The sequence below is a fragment of the Gavia stellata genome, chromosome 1 (assembly GCF_030936135.1).
Source record: "Gavia stellata isolate bGavSte3 chromosome 1, bGavSte3.hap2, whole genome shotgun sequence".
Lineage (NCBI taxonomy): Eukaryota > Metazoa > Chordata > Aves > Gaviiformes > Gaviidae > Gavia > Gavia stellata.
The window spans coordinates 100508373-100523766 of NC_082594.1; the positions used below are offsets into that span (position 1 = coordinate 100508373).

A 15394-nucleotide genomic window follows, 5' to 3' on the forward strand; every position below is an offset into this window, starting at 1 on the left:
AACATCCCTTTTCTAACATATTCACCTGTGTCATAACTCAATTGGAATTTGACAGGGGTTATTTTCAAAGATATTAATTTTGTGTCTGGATTCCATGAAAGCCAGAAAAACACAGAAGTTCTGTCTTTCAAGGTTGCTCACAGCAACTTTCTGGACTGACTGTACCCAAAGAAAAGAAAAGCTAGTGCCCAGCATCAGTGGCTCATCTTCCCTGGCCTCAATGTTCATGCCTTCCTACAAACTGCTTAGCTCACTAGCCTACATTTTTAACTTCCATCCTTCTTTCAACACAGCTTCCTGACTCCTGCTGCTGAGTTTCATCAAGCTGTAGGTAGCAAGCACTGTAACTTGAATTAATTCCTTTTTGGGAAGGTGAAATCAGACTGCAAGAAACAACTGCAAAGCAAGAGACAAACAAAACACTCGGTGTCAAGTTGCCAGAGAATGGCAAACCGTATGGCCGAAGTATTAGATTCCATAATATCCTGAAAAATGCCAAATTCCACAGGCACAGAATCTGCCTCTAACCAGGACAGATCCCGCACCTCTCCACTCCTGTTTCAGACATCCATCAGATGGCATTTAATTGGTTCACGGTCTACTTGTATCTTCACTGTCCTCTAATAGTGGAGAACAGATTAAAGTACAATTTGGTTTTCCTGTTTGCTAATGAAAGTTTAGCATGTTCCACATTTAACATCCATCCTTCTGCTTTTTGCTGACTATGCCAGAGGGGGGGAAATTCTCTAAATGGATGCCATGTTGGCACAACATAAGAGACAGAGCAGGATGAAACAAGCAGCTAGGCACACTGAAGCCAATGTTGCCACTGAAGGAATATGTGTGGAATCAGAAGCTGAAATCCGGAAGCACAATTATTGGTAAAGATTAAATTTAGATGCAAGATGTGAAATACTCAAGCACCTTAACCAGCAAGGGAAATCCCCATTTCCTTTATAATCAAAACCTTGCAAGAAAATACAATCAGTAGAAAAGAGTAGATGAACACAGCCCATCAATTTGACTTTCTTAAAAATAACTAACCTGCTCAATTTGCCACCTATTCTAAGTTAAGAAAAAATAAAATACTGAAAATGATACTGCATCATTGACTCAGCACCCATCAGGGCAGTAGAAGAATCACATGGGATGAAATCAAACACCATTTTACATTATTGTTTTTCTAAAATGATCTTAAAAAGTTCAAAATCATATTCAAACAGCTATAAATAAGGAAGGCTATATATAGTATAATCACTATTACTTTAAAAGGGGTGAAGTAAAATTGTACAGTGAAATACCCACTGACAGACCACTGGTATTTTTCTCCAGTGTTAGAATTCACTACTACTAAAAGACTAGTAGAACAAACTGCTCCAGAAAATGCACTGGTTGCCCACAAGCACCCAAATATTTTCACAATGTTTCATTAATTCTTCAAATGTTTTACTTTAAAAGAAAAAACAAAAACAACCTTCATGAAATAACTATGATATATGAAAACTACTTTTTTTGTGTGCCTTATGGTGTCTCTGGTAACATGATAAAGTTATCAGGATGACCTTACAAATGGAAATAAAATAAAGAAATTCTTCTGTAAAGCATCCATTAAAAACTGCTTTGTGAATTTTAACACAAATACAGATCCTACCTAGTAAGCTCTGAAAGTGAAACTGTACTCCAACATTTAAAGATACAGTGAAAATATTAGTTAAATATCTGAGTGTAAACTTTTTAAAACACTTGCATCATCTTTTTCTGTTTTCATTCCATTCCAAGTAACATCTTATGTTCACTTATGTATTGGGCAACAGATTGTCACCTTTTTTAAATTTAAAATTATGTATTATGAACATCACAAGTTCACATTGAAATATGGGGGAAAATATGTGTGAAGATTCTAATGCATCAGAGATCTCTCTCAACGATATGGTTCCTTTATATATTAATGCATCTGTCACTTAGATCATGTAAAAACTGTATACAAATACTTTTTTTCTCACTACTGTAATTTCTTAATATCTAAACTCCATTTTTACTAGAGAATCAGAGTTAATCTTCCATGTATACAACTTCGTAAATTTGGTGTACATTTACTTTTCAAGATATACTGAACACTCCTGTAAGAATGGGTGAACACATGTAAGACATTATTTGATATGTCTACTTTCTGCTCTTTTAATTTCTGCTGATTTTCTGCTTAACCTGAAGAAAAAAAAAATCTCACTTAGCAACATCATGGTGACCGAATTAAAAGTCAAAACAATAGTTAAATCAGATAGTAAAAAAATACTTTTAATTCTAAATTGTAGAGCCGATTACTTTAAAAGTTTTATTTCTTGTATTTTTTTACCCCAGGCCACAGTTTCCCAATAGCATACTAGATATCTAGCAAATTAGATAACTTAATAGAAACAAAATTTAAAAAAAAAAAATCCTGCACTTGCACATGTCCCTAAAAAAAGCAGAAAGCTCACATATATACACACAAAAATTCCAGTAGCATGGAGTTCTCATTTACAATTTGACTTCATAGTATCTTCTGACACTCACTCAAAAGATCACAACAAATCTGAGGATAAACTGAATAATGCACTACACACGCTTTTTTAAAAAAAAAGAAGAAAAGTAGAAAAGGATTAGAAGTACAATTATCCCACAAAAGAACAGTCATAATACTGATGTTTCACTTCAGCTTTAAACTTTTGACACTTGCATACCCTTTCTTCTCCTGGGTCCACTAGCAGGACAATGAGGATGTAGCTTTCCTGGTCTTCCAAACTGACGATGGTCAGTTGGACCAACTCAGTTAATTCAACAGTAATGCCCCGGAAAAAGAGAGCGTCATAATTTATAGCAAGGTGACTGGACTGCAGAATCACAAAGAAAGTTTCTCTAAGAACCACAGTTTGACAAATAACTTATTTTAGTCATTCAATTTAATGTTTGTGATTAACAAGCATCTACCTATTTGCTTGGAGGTAAGTCATACACAACCTATGATGTCAACATACCTGAACAAAAATTGTATCCAACAAGAAACTTTTTATAAACCATTGTTCTTTGGTAGAAATGTAAACCAATTTCACAGAGCAGCACTGAATCTCAGAAAAATGGACATTATTAAACACAAGAGCCTGACTAGAGTCTCATGACCTGAAGTCTCTAACAAGTAGATGGACAGAAATTGGCTAGCTCACACAGCATGTTCTTATACCAAATAGAAAAGCATTTTAATAGTCTCTGAAAAAATGGTGGTATCAACCCTTAACCATGTTAGCAATAATCAAGAACTACCTGGGTCAAAAGTTTAAAGAACTACAGGCTCTAAAAAGATCAGTAGCCAAGTAATTTTCATCTTTATGATTTCTCACTGTCACTGAAACAGAGACAGAAAAGTTGACAGACTTCTCTTGCTGAAAGCAGTCTAGCTATCAACAAAAACAAGTAATGTTCAGGATATGGTCCCTGATGAAATACTTGCCCTTGCCACATTTCAGACTTTGTTCCATGATACCTGCAATCCTACCCTGGTACAACTAATCCCAAGAGAACATGCATAACTTACTGTTATGAGCCAAGAAATGCCAAATGACATGTTAGGAAGAAATGACGGGAGAAAGAAGAATTGGCTAGAACAGCAATCTTGATCTCCTTTAGCTTTAGGCCAAGGAGTCAGTCAGCTACAGAAAGAGGAACAATTGTGTACACCCATTAACTGAGGTTCACAAAACCCCTGGGGTGGCTGAAGTTCATTTGGAGAGCTCTGGACATTCAAAAAAGTAAGTAATCTACTGACCACCATGGGAGTACTAAAATCCACAGCAGCTCGTTACCACACCACATCCATAACTTCTACAAGATAGAAATATCTAAGGAACAAGGTCTAGTCAATCATCAATCTTCCTTTCTAACCGTTCTAAATTCAGACGATTACATGTTGTGAAGCACCTTGGGAAGGAAACAAAGTGACAGAAAACAAAAAGTATGCAAAGATCTCTATACATGAAGTACATAAAGAGAAGAGATTACAGATTGGAAGTGGGTAGAATTATCTTACGAATGGGCCTTACCTAATTTGTTAGTTCAGGGAATGGCATAAAAATATACAGTTTTATGTATGTTTACAGTTTAATTTTTTACAGTTTACAACAAACATTTATTTGCCTGTGATGAGATTAAATCAGAACTTGTCAAAGAAGGTCCAGCTACAGAAGGCATCCCTTATTTCAGCCTTGAGAGCGTATGTCCTTTTTCTCCTACAGTCACAAATGTAACAGCTCTTTTGAAGTGAGGCTGTTCAGAACACTATTTCATTAGTGACATACCATACACCACAATATAAGCAAAATATAAATTATAACAATAGTAACTTCTTGACTTTTGTAATTTTACTGTTTCTTGGAAGTAACAAGTGAGGAAGAAGTGAGCATTAATAAAATGCTACACTATTGTACGAGCAAACCACTGCAACTATAACTGGAAGAAAATGTTTAAAAGGGGACCAACAGCATAAATATGGTGATAGAGAAAACTTAAATTATAACCTCAAAAGAGGTTCGTAACTCAGAACTATCTGAAAATACAGGTACTGCAAAAGTGGATTGCCCTATCATATGGAAGGAGGTAGAGTTTATTTCTTTAAAGCATTATCTTAAACACAGCGGAAGAGCGTAAGTTCAAGAATATATTTCTTTATTTGGTGAGGATGGGAAATACTTCTCTCATTCAAAATAGGTTTGTTTTAAATTACTTTTCCAAGTAGCAAAGAAATTAGTAACTCAAACTAGAAAAATATGGTAGTTATTGAATAATCTATAAATGAACTACAGTTGTTTTAGTGTAGGAAAATTTTTGGTACAATTTTGCATAATTTTTAGAAACTCCAGAGGTCCCTTCCAGCCTCAACGGTTCTACGATTCTGTGCCACAAATGTCGGCACAAAGTAAGTGACAGGATGTCTCTCTTTGAATCAAGGAGTTGTTAGATCAGCTCCTCTGTCATGTGGGACTGCATCTGAAAATTCCCAAAGCAATTAGATAGTTTCTTTGCATTTCTGTCACCCAGCTCATTAAATATATACTCTGCTTCTCAATGGATGTATGTGACTCTCTTTGTCCCTCTGTCACAGTTCTACCTAAGTATTCTATTTAGCTATACTCATAGTGAAGGATAAAAAAAGGACACAAACTCAAGACATTAAAATCACTAGAACATTAAAAGATGTGACATTTCCTTAATATTTCTTCATATACCTACTTACCTCACAATTAAAAATTAAAACTAAAAAAGGACCATTGTAACACTTCTGACCCTGTGAGTTATACAAGCTTGCCTTCAAGACTGACAAAGCACCTTCCAGTGCAGCAGCTGATCTTGATTTCATAACACCAGGAGATAGAGTTCTCTACTTGATAACACAACCTTTGCAACAGCCTTAAAAATACCTCACTGTCTATTGACTGTTGTGCAAGATGAATCAGGTGAAAGCAGTGAAAGTCACACCAGCATTCTATTTCATACTTTCCAAATAAGTTTGGGGAGGTTTTTTTGTATGTTTTTTCATACAAGTTCAAGAGCTTGTGGGCCTACACCACAGACAAAGTATGGTAGTTCTTAATACTGCATATGACTGCTTCAGACTTCAAATCTTTTTATTTCCAGTCCCTGCTATGCCACCACAGATGAAGGTATCCACCTTCTTGTTAATTTTTTTTTTTATTCAAATTACTGAATGTGATAACAGCTAAATGTCTCCTCAAAGGAAACCCTGTATTAGTCGAGGAACTGTACAGCCCTCTTCCTTCACACAAGACCCACATTTTTTTTGCAAAGTTAATCATTTTGCAGAGTTATGGTCAACCTTGTTTTTCAAAATCCATGCTCAGACAAGTTCTCAGTACCAATGAGAATTATGATACCTCAGCTATTACGTTGACTATACCTCTAAGAAAGGAGACTGGAAAAGTGAGAAGACTGATCTCTGCATTGCTTTAATACCCAACCACCTCTGCACTGTATTAGGACATCCTAAAACAGTAAGCTATTAGCAATAGAGACAAACACTTGTATCTTGAGAACTCTCTGTTCAAATAAATCCACATTTAAGACAAGTTAGACCTACCCAAGTTCTGCCTAAGCATAATAAATGTCAAGCACTTGGGATTTTAGAATTTAGAACAATCACCTTTTAAGCAGTAAGCAAACGCCAACCTGAACTCTAAGTGAACTACTGCTCTACTGAAACACTGCTTTGCCTATTGTCCTCATGCACTGCATTTAGAATGACTGCATGAGAATGTGAAGGTACATGGACTTCACTCAGCTTGCTCTGGAATGAGGAAAGCTGAGAGAACCCAGGGAACAAAGGGAAATTACCTGCAGCAGCTACTGTAGAACAAACAACTCCGTTATAAATATCCCACACTAGTTCCTCCTCTGGAGGAACTATATTATTGTGGAGGAATTACTTTATTAAGAATGGCTACTTCAGAAGCTATTCTACAATAACTATTCAGTCAACTTCCCTGTACAGAAATGCCAAACGCTACTTTCTCTCAAAACAAAATTAAGCCCTAAACTTAGAAACAACCACCCTCTCAAGTCCTGTTCACTAGGTCAATACACTCAGCCCACAGAATCATCCTGCTTGAGATCCTTCCTAACGGACAGAGCTGCAGAGAAGGCGAAGTGCTTAGGAGGTGACATAAAATTACTTCTGGGTGCTATCTTTCCCAACAGTTTGCAGACCTTTGACATGACTTGCCTGTCATGTGTCTGGTCATATGGCAGAGACAGAACAAGAAACCTGGAGAAAAGACAGGCCAAGAGTAGGCTTTATTAACTGTTTTGACACTGTTGTGCCTGTCTTGGCTATCCTCTTCCCTGGATGAGCTGCAGCAGGAGGTGGACTTCGGAGAGGACTCGCATGCATGTGCTTTACTGCTTTTGTACACCAAGGCCTGTACTTGGGGGACACTAGGTTCCCTCCGCTATAGAAATACAGCAGCTACAACCTGTGACAGGGAGATATTGTGGGATGTATCTCTCCCTAGCCATTTCAAAAGTCTGGTACGAGAAAGACTAAACACTGCTGCTCACTATAATCCTCCCGCAACAAGAGGAGGACATTTCTAAAACAACTTATGATTTAATCCACTGCCAACACTCTATAAATCCGTATTTCATTAACATATAAATATTACTTTGAGTGTACTCTGGAAAATCCTAGAACTAAGAAAATTTTGTGAGAGTGAAACTACTTTTTTCATAAATTAAGTCCAAGATTGCCAAAATTCTCAGTTAAAGCCTACAGGAAAAACAAGTACTCTAACTTTCAAAGTCACATCTTAAGCTCTGTGAGAACTCTGCTTTCACATTTCTATTCTTGAAAAGCAGGCTGCCTAAGAGCACGTCTGAAAAAAACCTACAATCCCACAAGTAAACAGTGAGAACTGAACCTATGTACAGGCCTTCACATAGACCAGAAGTCTCCACCTAGGTATACAGAGGACTGAAAGAACATTAAAATTGAAGAGTGCTGTGCACAGAAGTTAGGAAACACCAGAATACTTCCACAGTTTTAATTTAGTGCCTTTATGTAAATAAGTTATGATACTATTTAGTTACATGAATACCCTATTTATTTTAAGGGACAGAATGGAAGTAGCACTCACTGAATAGGCTGCCGTACAATAGATCTTTTTATTTTCATTGTATTTAACATAATATCCCTTGACACTCCTCAGACTGTGCTCCAAACAAAATTATTGCTGTCTGCATATATATTCTATAGAGTAGTCACTGTTTTTGTATCCATGTAATTCACAAACACAACAATTTCCTTCTGCAATATCCTTACGAGACTGGGTTTTATCCCGTTCTGCAGAAAAACAGGGAGACACAGGTTAAACACAAAATAGCTCCATGGTTTCAAATTTCTAATTTTGTATATATAGAATTTGAAAGACTTTACAAAGACAAGGAACACATACTAGTAGGTAAACCTCTGTTTTATAGAGCTCCACAGAGGAACAGCTTTATAGGTTAGGTTTCAAGAATTTGGGACAAGTAAGCCAAATGACAGAGGTCTAAAATGGATGTTCATTTCTGCTTGCAAACAAAACCAAACAAGAAGGAGTGCTTGATCCATGTTGGACTAAGGACTGAAAAGTAACGTTCTTTCAAGCAACGGGGCACTAACATTGGTTTGTTATATGAGTAATTCCTAAGATCCATTCAAATTGGTGTCCTGTCTCTGAAAGCGGCCAACAACAGTCATCTTGGAAGAGAAGAGGGCAAGCATACAGCAGTAGGTGCCCGGCATATTCATCTACATGAAGCGGAGTCTTTGTGATTAATGTATATATATACATACATATCGTGCATCATTTTCTTCCATGGACTTTCTGAACCACTTTTTGCATTTCAGCTTTTAGCATCCAGAAGATTGCATGGCAAAAGACTTCACAGTTTACTCACAGGTGGCATTAAGCACCACCTCCTTTTGTTTGTTGTGAACTTGCCTTTTTTCATCTGATGGTCTCTGCTGAATAGTAACAAAAATTAAGGCTGCACTCCTGGAAACAGGCAATGAAACTGACATGAAGAAATGAATGAGAGGCTCCACATCAGCAACTGTTTATTCTACTGTTGGGTGATTGGTTTGTGGGGTTTTTTTAAGCTCCCTTTTGACACACTGCCTTCATGTGATCCTCCAAGAAAGGATATTCTGGTGTCTAGAGAAGAAGAAACATGCTTAACCGTGCAACTCTATACACACCAACATATTTATTATTGAAGGTTTTATCCTTTTCTAATACACATTTAATATTCTTCAGAAGTTTTCCTACCACATTGTAACTCTGTCCAACTCTTCATCATAAATCTGTTGCTTGAGAAACACTGGCCAAATCTAAGTAGTTTGGTTGATGATTCATCCCAACATGGTATTTACATTATGCCAAATGAATACGAGAAACCGAATAGCTGAGCAATCAATACTTAATTATTGAATATTTAATAAACCATATTTAAAGAAGAGTACTAGCATTTGCTTTAAAACTGAAAAAAATTCCAATTTTATTAAAATATTCAAAAGAATAAATCACACATTTTTCAGAGGACACCAGCACTGGTGAAAATGTGCCACAGCTAGGGTTCCGATACCTCTTTTTTCTCTCCCCCTACAAATTTATGTTTATTGTGTGATTTTATGCAATTATTCTGTTATGTGGTTTACAAGTTTTCTAATTTAATGAAAAGCCTGCCATTTAAAAAGAGGGAATATAAAGACAAGGGAAAATGGAGATCTACTTTTTTTATCATCACGGTGAAAGTTCGTAACAGCTCTTAAAATAGAAACAAAGAATGAAGTGTGAATATTATTCCAAACAAAGGTTTAAAAAAAACCCTACTTAATTCCAACTATGTAAGCATATCTAATCTAGGTGAAAGGCCCACACCTGTCCTTCAGTTCCTAGTGCAACCTGTGAAAAACACAAATACAAATAGAAAACACTGTTTATACAGAAAGTCCTGTCAAATTCAGTAAGTAAAAAAGCGTAAAGGAGCAAAATACTTTAAAAGTCATGTTACTCTCATAATACAGACAACAGAAATTTAGTGACATAAAGTTTAAATTGACATGATTTTATGAAAGTTGTTCCATTAAATACGGTATGAAAGAATCTCTACACTCACATTTCAGAAGCCTTCAAGCAAACTCCACTTTAAGTACACACAAATCATATTTTATCTTAGTTTTTAGCTTCTAAAACACACTAGAAATCACCGTTTCCTTATTAAAAGGAAATGATTGCTTTACTCAAGAGCAATTAGATTTACCTCTGCTGTCAGTTTTCTGAAGGGTTTACAAAACAGTCGAAAAATTAGAATTCCACCAAAGTAAAAATCAGATTTTATCATAGGCTGCTTTTTAAGAGTAAGCTTTGGTCTTCATGATGACCACAACTTGTAAATGGCTGCAGACTATAACTCCTCTGAACTAATGCGCTCCAATATTTAGTTTAAAAAACAAAACTTGTTTAGTCCTAAGTATAAGCATTAAATCATGAAAATGCTGTCTGTTCTCTTCGTATTACAGTACGAATGAGTTCAAATTTGTAAAAATTTAAAAAGTATTTTGTGCACAGATGTTTTTAAAAAAATATTTCACAAAAAATAGTTCTCAAATGGAACCCCTTTTACCAAAATTCCAATTCCAACTGAACTCAAAGGATTCCAGATCTGCTGACACCAGGGTTATACCTGGTCAAAAATATGCCCGTGAAAGTAATTTCCACTGTTATTAGTAAATGCTAGGTGGTATCAAACCTCAGACATATATTGATACCTATGCTAAGGGGAAAAGCGAAGAAAATAAAAAAAAAGCGCACGGAACCTATGTAGATGGATTTATTCAGTTAAATAATTCATTAACCTTACAGTCAGTTTTACTGACTTGGACAGAAAGAATGTGAGTAGTTATGCAGAGAAAGCCCACAATTTGGACAGCTAAGGAAGAGAGAGGGAGGGACTGGGGAAGAAAACTGAAGAAGGTAAACTAATCCATGACCGAACAAGAAAAAAGCAGGTTTGGAAAGCAGCAAAAAAAGAAACAGATGCAGATTTAAGCAACAAAAATATTTTAAGATCAGATTTCCTAATATTCTTAGGCAGGAATGATATATAGGACAGAAAAAAAATCAAGACTCCACTGTTACAACTGAGGTGGGGTTCGGTTTTTGGTGTGAGGTTTGGGTTTTGGGTTGGGGGGGGGGGCACGGGGGAAGACATGCGAATACACCATTTTTAAAAGGCAAGTGTGTGTTCTAGAAATAGATCATTCTATATTCACACCAGCTACAAATACTTATCTCAGATACAGAGGTTATTGCATTTTAGGAAGCACTGGTATTGAAGCGGACTTTATTAATGTTCCATAGCCATGCTTTCTATGTAAATCTGGTTAGTTCAATATGAGGCACTTTAATTAAAAAAAAAAAAAATAGAAATATTAAGTTGGGAAAGAGCGAGAACATCCTCTTCCATCTACACAGCACTCTTCCCTGGTTTCAAGCTACTCCAGTGAAGATTTTTGTTAATTAACGTGGTGTATATATACACACACTTTTTTTTAAAACGCATATAGGTACACGCGCACACACATATATTCACACGGCCAATACAGAGAGAGGGCGAGATTGAACAGCAATTAAATCCTCCTTTCGCTTCTGTTCTAAAATCTGTGCCTGCCCGCAATACGCGGGCGCTGCTGCAGATCATTAACTGCTCATTTATCAACGCCGCTCACCAGGCAACACAATGCAGCAGAACGGCGCGCGGAAACCACCCCGAACCCCAGCAACAGCGGGTAATTAGCATAGCCTACCACCAAAAGCCCGCCGCCTGATTGGGCGAGTTCGTCAGCCAAGTGGCCAATCAAAGGGGGATATGCAAATCGCAGCGCTCAGTTGCCAGGGTAGAGCTGCTGCCTATTGTCCAATCGGAAAACAAGCAATAAACAAGAAATGCAATTGAGCTTTGTCACATTTTCAAGTTGTTGTTAACACTTTCAAGTTTAAAGCAAAATTAGCTCCATCTACCGAGGATTAGACTCATGTTCTACATTTCACCCCCACAGCAAGGGCAGGGCAATGCAGTAATGATACACGGGGATTACAGCTAAGCGCTGCATTAGGATTTAAACTTCCCTTCCCGCAAAATAGCTCTGCTGCGGGACGGCCCGAAGAATGCGATTTGAAGGGCCGAGGTGTTAAAATAGCCGAAGAAGATCGTATTCGAACACCCTCAAGTCTGATACCTCTCTGCTAAAATTCTTCAGAGGGTTTTACACAACAGTTAGGAGCAGGAAAGTTCCCTTTCACTGGCTTGGTTAGACCACCTTATAAAATTATATGGGCTGCTATACTGTATCAGGCAGTACATGTTACTTATATCATCCCCTTTTGCATAGGTACTAAATTTCTGTTTGTTTGGTTTTAAGGAAAAGGAAGAAGGCTAAATAGAGAGCCTCCTTCATTATTTACCCCACTGACAGATTATAAGTAAATGAGTTCCAGTTCATTTGACCAAACAGAACCACCAATAAAGACTGAGCATAAGAAACGGAAATATCCTGCGAGAAATAAGCCATTTCCCCCCCCCCCCCCCCATTTCAAAAATGAAGCTTATCTGAAAGAATATTTGCCATTAAGTGTCTCTGCACATGACAGTGTGAACACATAGGGGAATACAGCAGCTACTGACCACCACCACTTCCAACACTCCTCAGCAGGTTCCCTTCCCGCACAGAGATGTGTATTTTGGAAACCAGCATTGCTCAGCCCCCGTCAAACGACGTCTCCAAATGCAAAGACTGACAGACTTACTCTGGAAGCAACTGCCTCTCTCTTCAAAAGCAGAATGCAGCTGCGCAGCTTCCCTCTACACCGCGGCGGATGCAAGTGATCCCGTGCATGTTTTACTTCACTTTCCACAGCCCAACAGTGATGTGAAAGTGCCACTGCAACTCACTCACCTGGGAGATGGGTGTTTGTGTGTTTCTCGTTCTCGAGTGCTTGTGGAAGGTGCCTGACACTGGCAACAGACATCTCCTGTCCAGGTACACACCGGGTACAGGATATAAAGCAACGGCAGCAGCAGCCTCTGTGTCTCAAACCCTCCAAGGATCGTGACACTGTTCTGCCCACTGATCCGCTAAAGGTGGGCTATGACTTTCTGTCAGCCGCTAACCTGGGTCATTGCTGAAGAGGAGAGAGGCTCTGTATTTCTTTATCAATCTCTAGGATACTCAAAACTTTTCAGGTCTGAATCACAGAATCTGCTTTTTAAAAGTGTCCAAAATGTCAGTTCCACAGCCTGATGCTAACAGAAATCAAAGTTTTACTGGCTTCCCTCATTTTGAAAATTTAACAACTTCATTTTGGAAATTTTATCAATAGTAGAACTGAAGTATTTCCTTATATGTCCTAAAATACATACAATTATCTTAGTATGTGCACCAACCCCTCTGGCACATATAAAAATCAATTCAATCTATTCTTTATCTCATGTTAGCTTTTTAAACGAAATTACTGCTTTTTGATTTATGCTCATCTAGCAAACCCTGCAACAGCGCAGCATCAACAGCAGCAAGCAGCAGCAGAGTGTTATCTGACCACAGGCTTACAAGATTTTCCAAGCAATCCAGCCTGGGCTGGTACTTTGCAGCACTAATCCTTCTCCTAGTCTGCTCAACTGTCCTCTCAAAGTAATACTTTTATCAGCAATTAATTAAGAGTTTCTTGTATTGGTGCAATGCCTTCTCTTCTCCCCACCTCCAAAAGAGAATAAAATAACATTACTTAAAATTTTCAGTTTATGGTGCAAAACTAACTAAAGTCTGAATACAAATGACCTGCTACATGGCAACACATCAAACCATACGATCCGTACAAGAGGTGAAAAACACCAGGTATTTTCTACCTAATCAGTACCTGTGGCTAACAGCTAACCTAAAGTCTAAACGTCACTTTTCAGATTCCACATGCATTTCCAGCTGAACATAATACAAGGTTAGCATAAATACCGGAATCATTTTTAAAGCTCTCCTTTAATCTATTGTACAAATAAATATATTTTAAAAAAGGAATCTTTTCCTATGCATAAAAACCATCAAGGGAAATAGAGTAATTCAAGTCATTTCCCATTTGAAGTTACTGAGGCACAAGATATATTTAAACAGTTGGTACAGAAAAAATGGAAAGCATCTACCATATCAATGTACAGCTAGCATGCCAAACCATTAATGTAAGAGCTAAACAAGGGATGAATACATCATGTGCAATAGTCTCACATGACATAAATTATTCAATACCTGACCAAAGAAAACAGCTTTCAGGAGAGATGGAGGATCTGAAAGTACTTTTGTAGTTTGAATAAATACAGTATTATGAATTGATGCAAAATCTTTCTAACTCTACACCACAGTTAAATAATCACATGTATTTTCAAACTATTTCACTATGTTACGCCAATCTAACTTGTACCATAAAGGTAGATTTCATCTGATACAGTGCTGAAAATTTTAAAATAAAACCAACTGTAAAAAGGAAATGACTTGGTACGTAGGGAAGCATTTATTGTCAGAATTTATGCTATGTCCCCTCCTTCCACTTGCAGCATTTGGATAATGCATAGCCCTATTGATATTGCAAGTCTTTTTGCTTTACTTATTTCAAACTGGCTACACAACACTTTATTTGGGATTGCTATGCTGGCAAAAAATTAACATACCATACACTTAATTCATGTCAAACAGAAGCCTTTTCTGGACTTAGATACACAGATAGAAGGCTTTTTAAGAGACAAATTGAACAACAAAAAAAAGGTCTACTATTATAAATTACATCTCGATTATGAGGAATCTGCTGGTGTAATGATTCCAGGGAATGCCTTCAACGGCTGATTTCATGTATAATCTTAAAAACAATTAATTTCACTCGAACAGAATTTTACAGTACATACTCAGTTTTGACAATTAACAGAGCAGTTATGTTGCATTTGGAGACAGCACACTGTTTTGACACTCTGTATTAAAAACAGAAATTCTCATGCAGTTTCTAAAACCCAGAATACTTAGAAACTCCTAGGCATGCTGTCCATACTAATCCATGTTATAGCTCATAAAAACAGTAACATTCAAAAAGGTTTTTTCCTAACTCTGAAGTAGACTGGAAGCACCAGAACTATTTTCTTCTATAAAATATTCACAAGCTGTAAATTGTAACTAAATCCTTTTTCTGCTGTGTTCTCAACAATTTGATAACTGATATTCTGACACCAGCATTTTACAATAGCTGCCTCAAGCCAGTCCCTAGTTCCTGACAAACTGCATTCAGACTTAAGTCATTAAACAACAAATCATTCCCCAAAGTTACATTTCCATATCTAGCTACTGCTAATCACAGAGAACTCCAACTAAAATCAGAAATAAAACCAAGCTTTCATAAGCACAGTGAAACCTCACAATTACAAAACACTTATTTGAAAGACCAATTTCCTGCCTTTGTAATAATTTCTGTATTTAGTATACACACTTTCAAGTTTAAGTAATTACTTCTTTTGATTTGTCTCATTTTGAAGTACTAGCTTTCAATGAGAAAAAACTTAAGTATGGTTGAATACATACTTGCAACTAGCAACCAGCAAAAGGCAGTGATGCCAGTTTTCATTAATCCAAACAACAATATGACCCCAAAGCGGGGCTCACTGTAAATTGCATTCATTTCTCTCAAGTGGCACAAATTTAAAACCAGAAAAATTTTAGAAAAACAAAACAAAACCAAAACAACAACAAAAAAACACCCACAAAACAAAACAAAAAAACTGT

General features: G+C 37.0%; 1 protein-coding gene across 3 annotated transcripts in view; it reads right to left on the bottom strand.

Moving 5' to 3' along the window:
- The window catches only part of DYRK1A (dual specificity tyrosine phosphorylation regulated kinase 1A), an 86641-nt gene that overhangs the window by 25463 nt on the left and 45784 nt on the right, over nucleotides 1–15394 (bottom strand). Inside the window, exon 1 of one of the 3 annotated variants that reach the window (XM_059815542.1) lies at nucleotides 12542–12570. The exons of 1 other annotated variant lie outside the window; for it this stretch is intronic. The gene's annotated coding sequence lies outside the window, so the exon portion shown is untranslated. Of the gene's footprint in view, nucleotides 1–12392; nucleotides 12420–12541; nucleotides 12571–15394 lie in introns of those variants that run through there. One more of the 3 variants, XM_059815549.1, reaches the window with a different exon arrangement.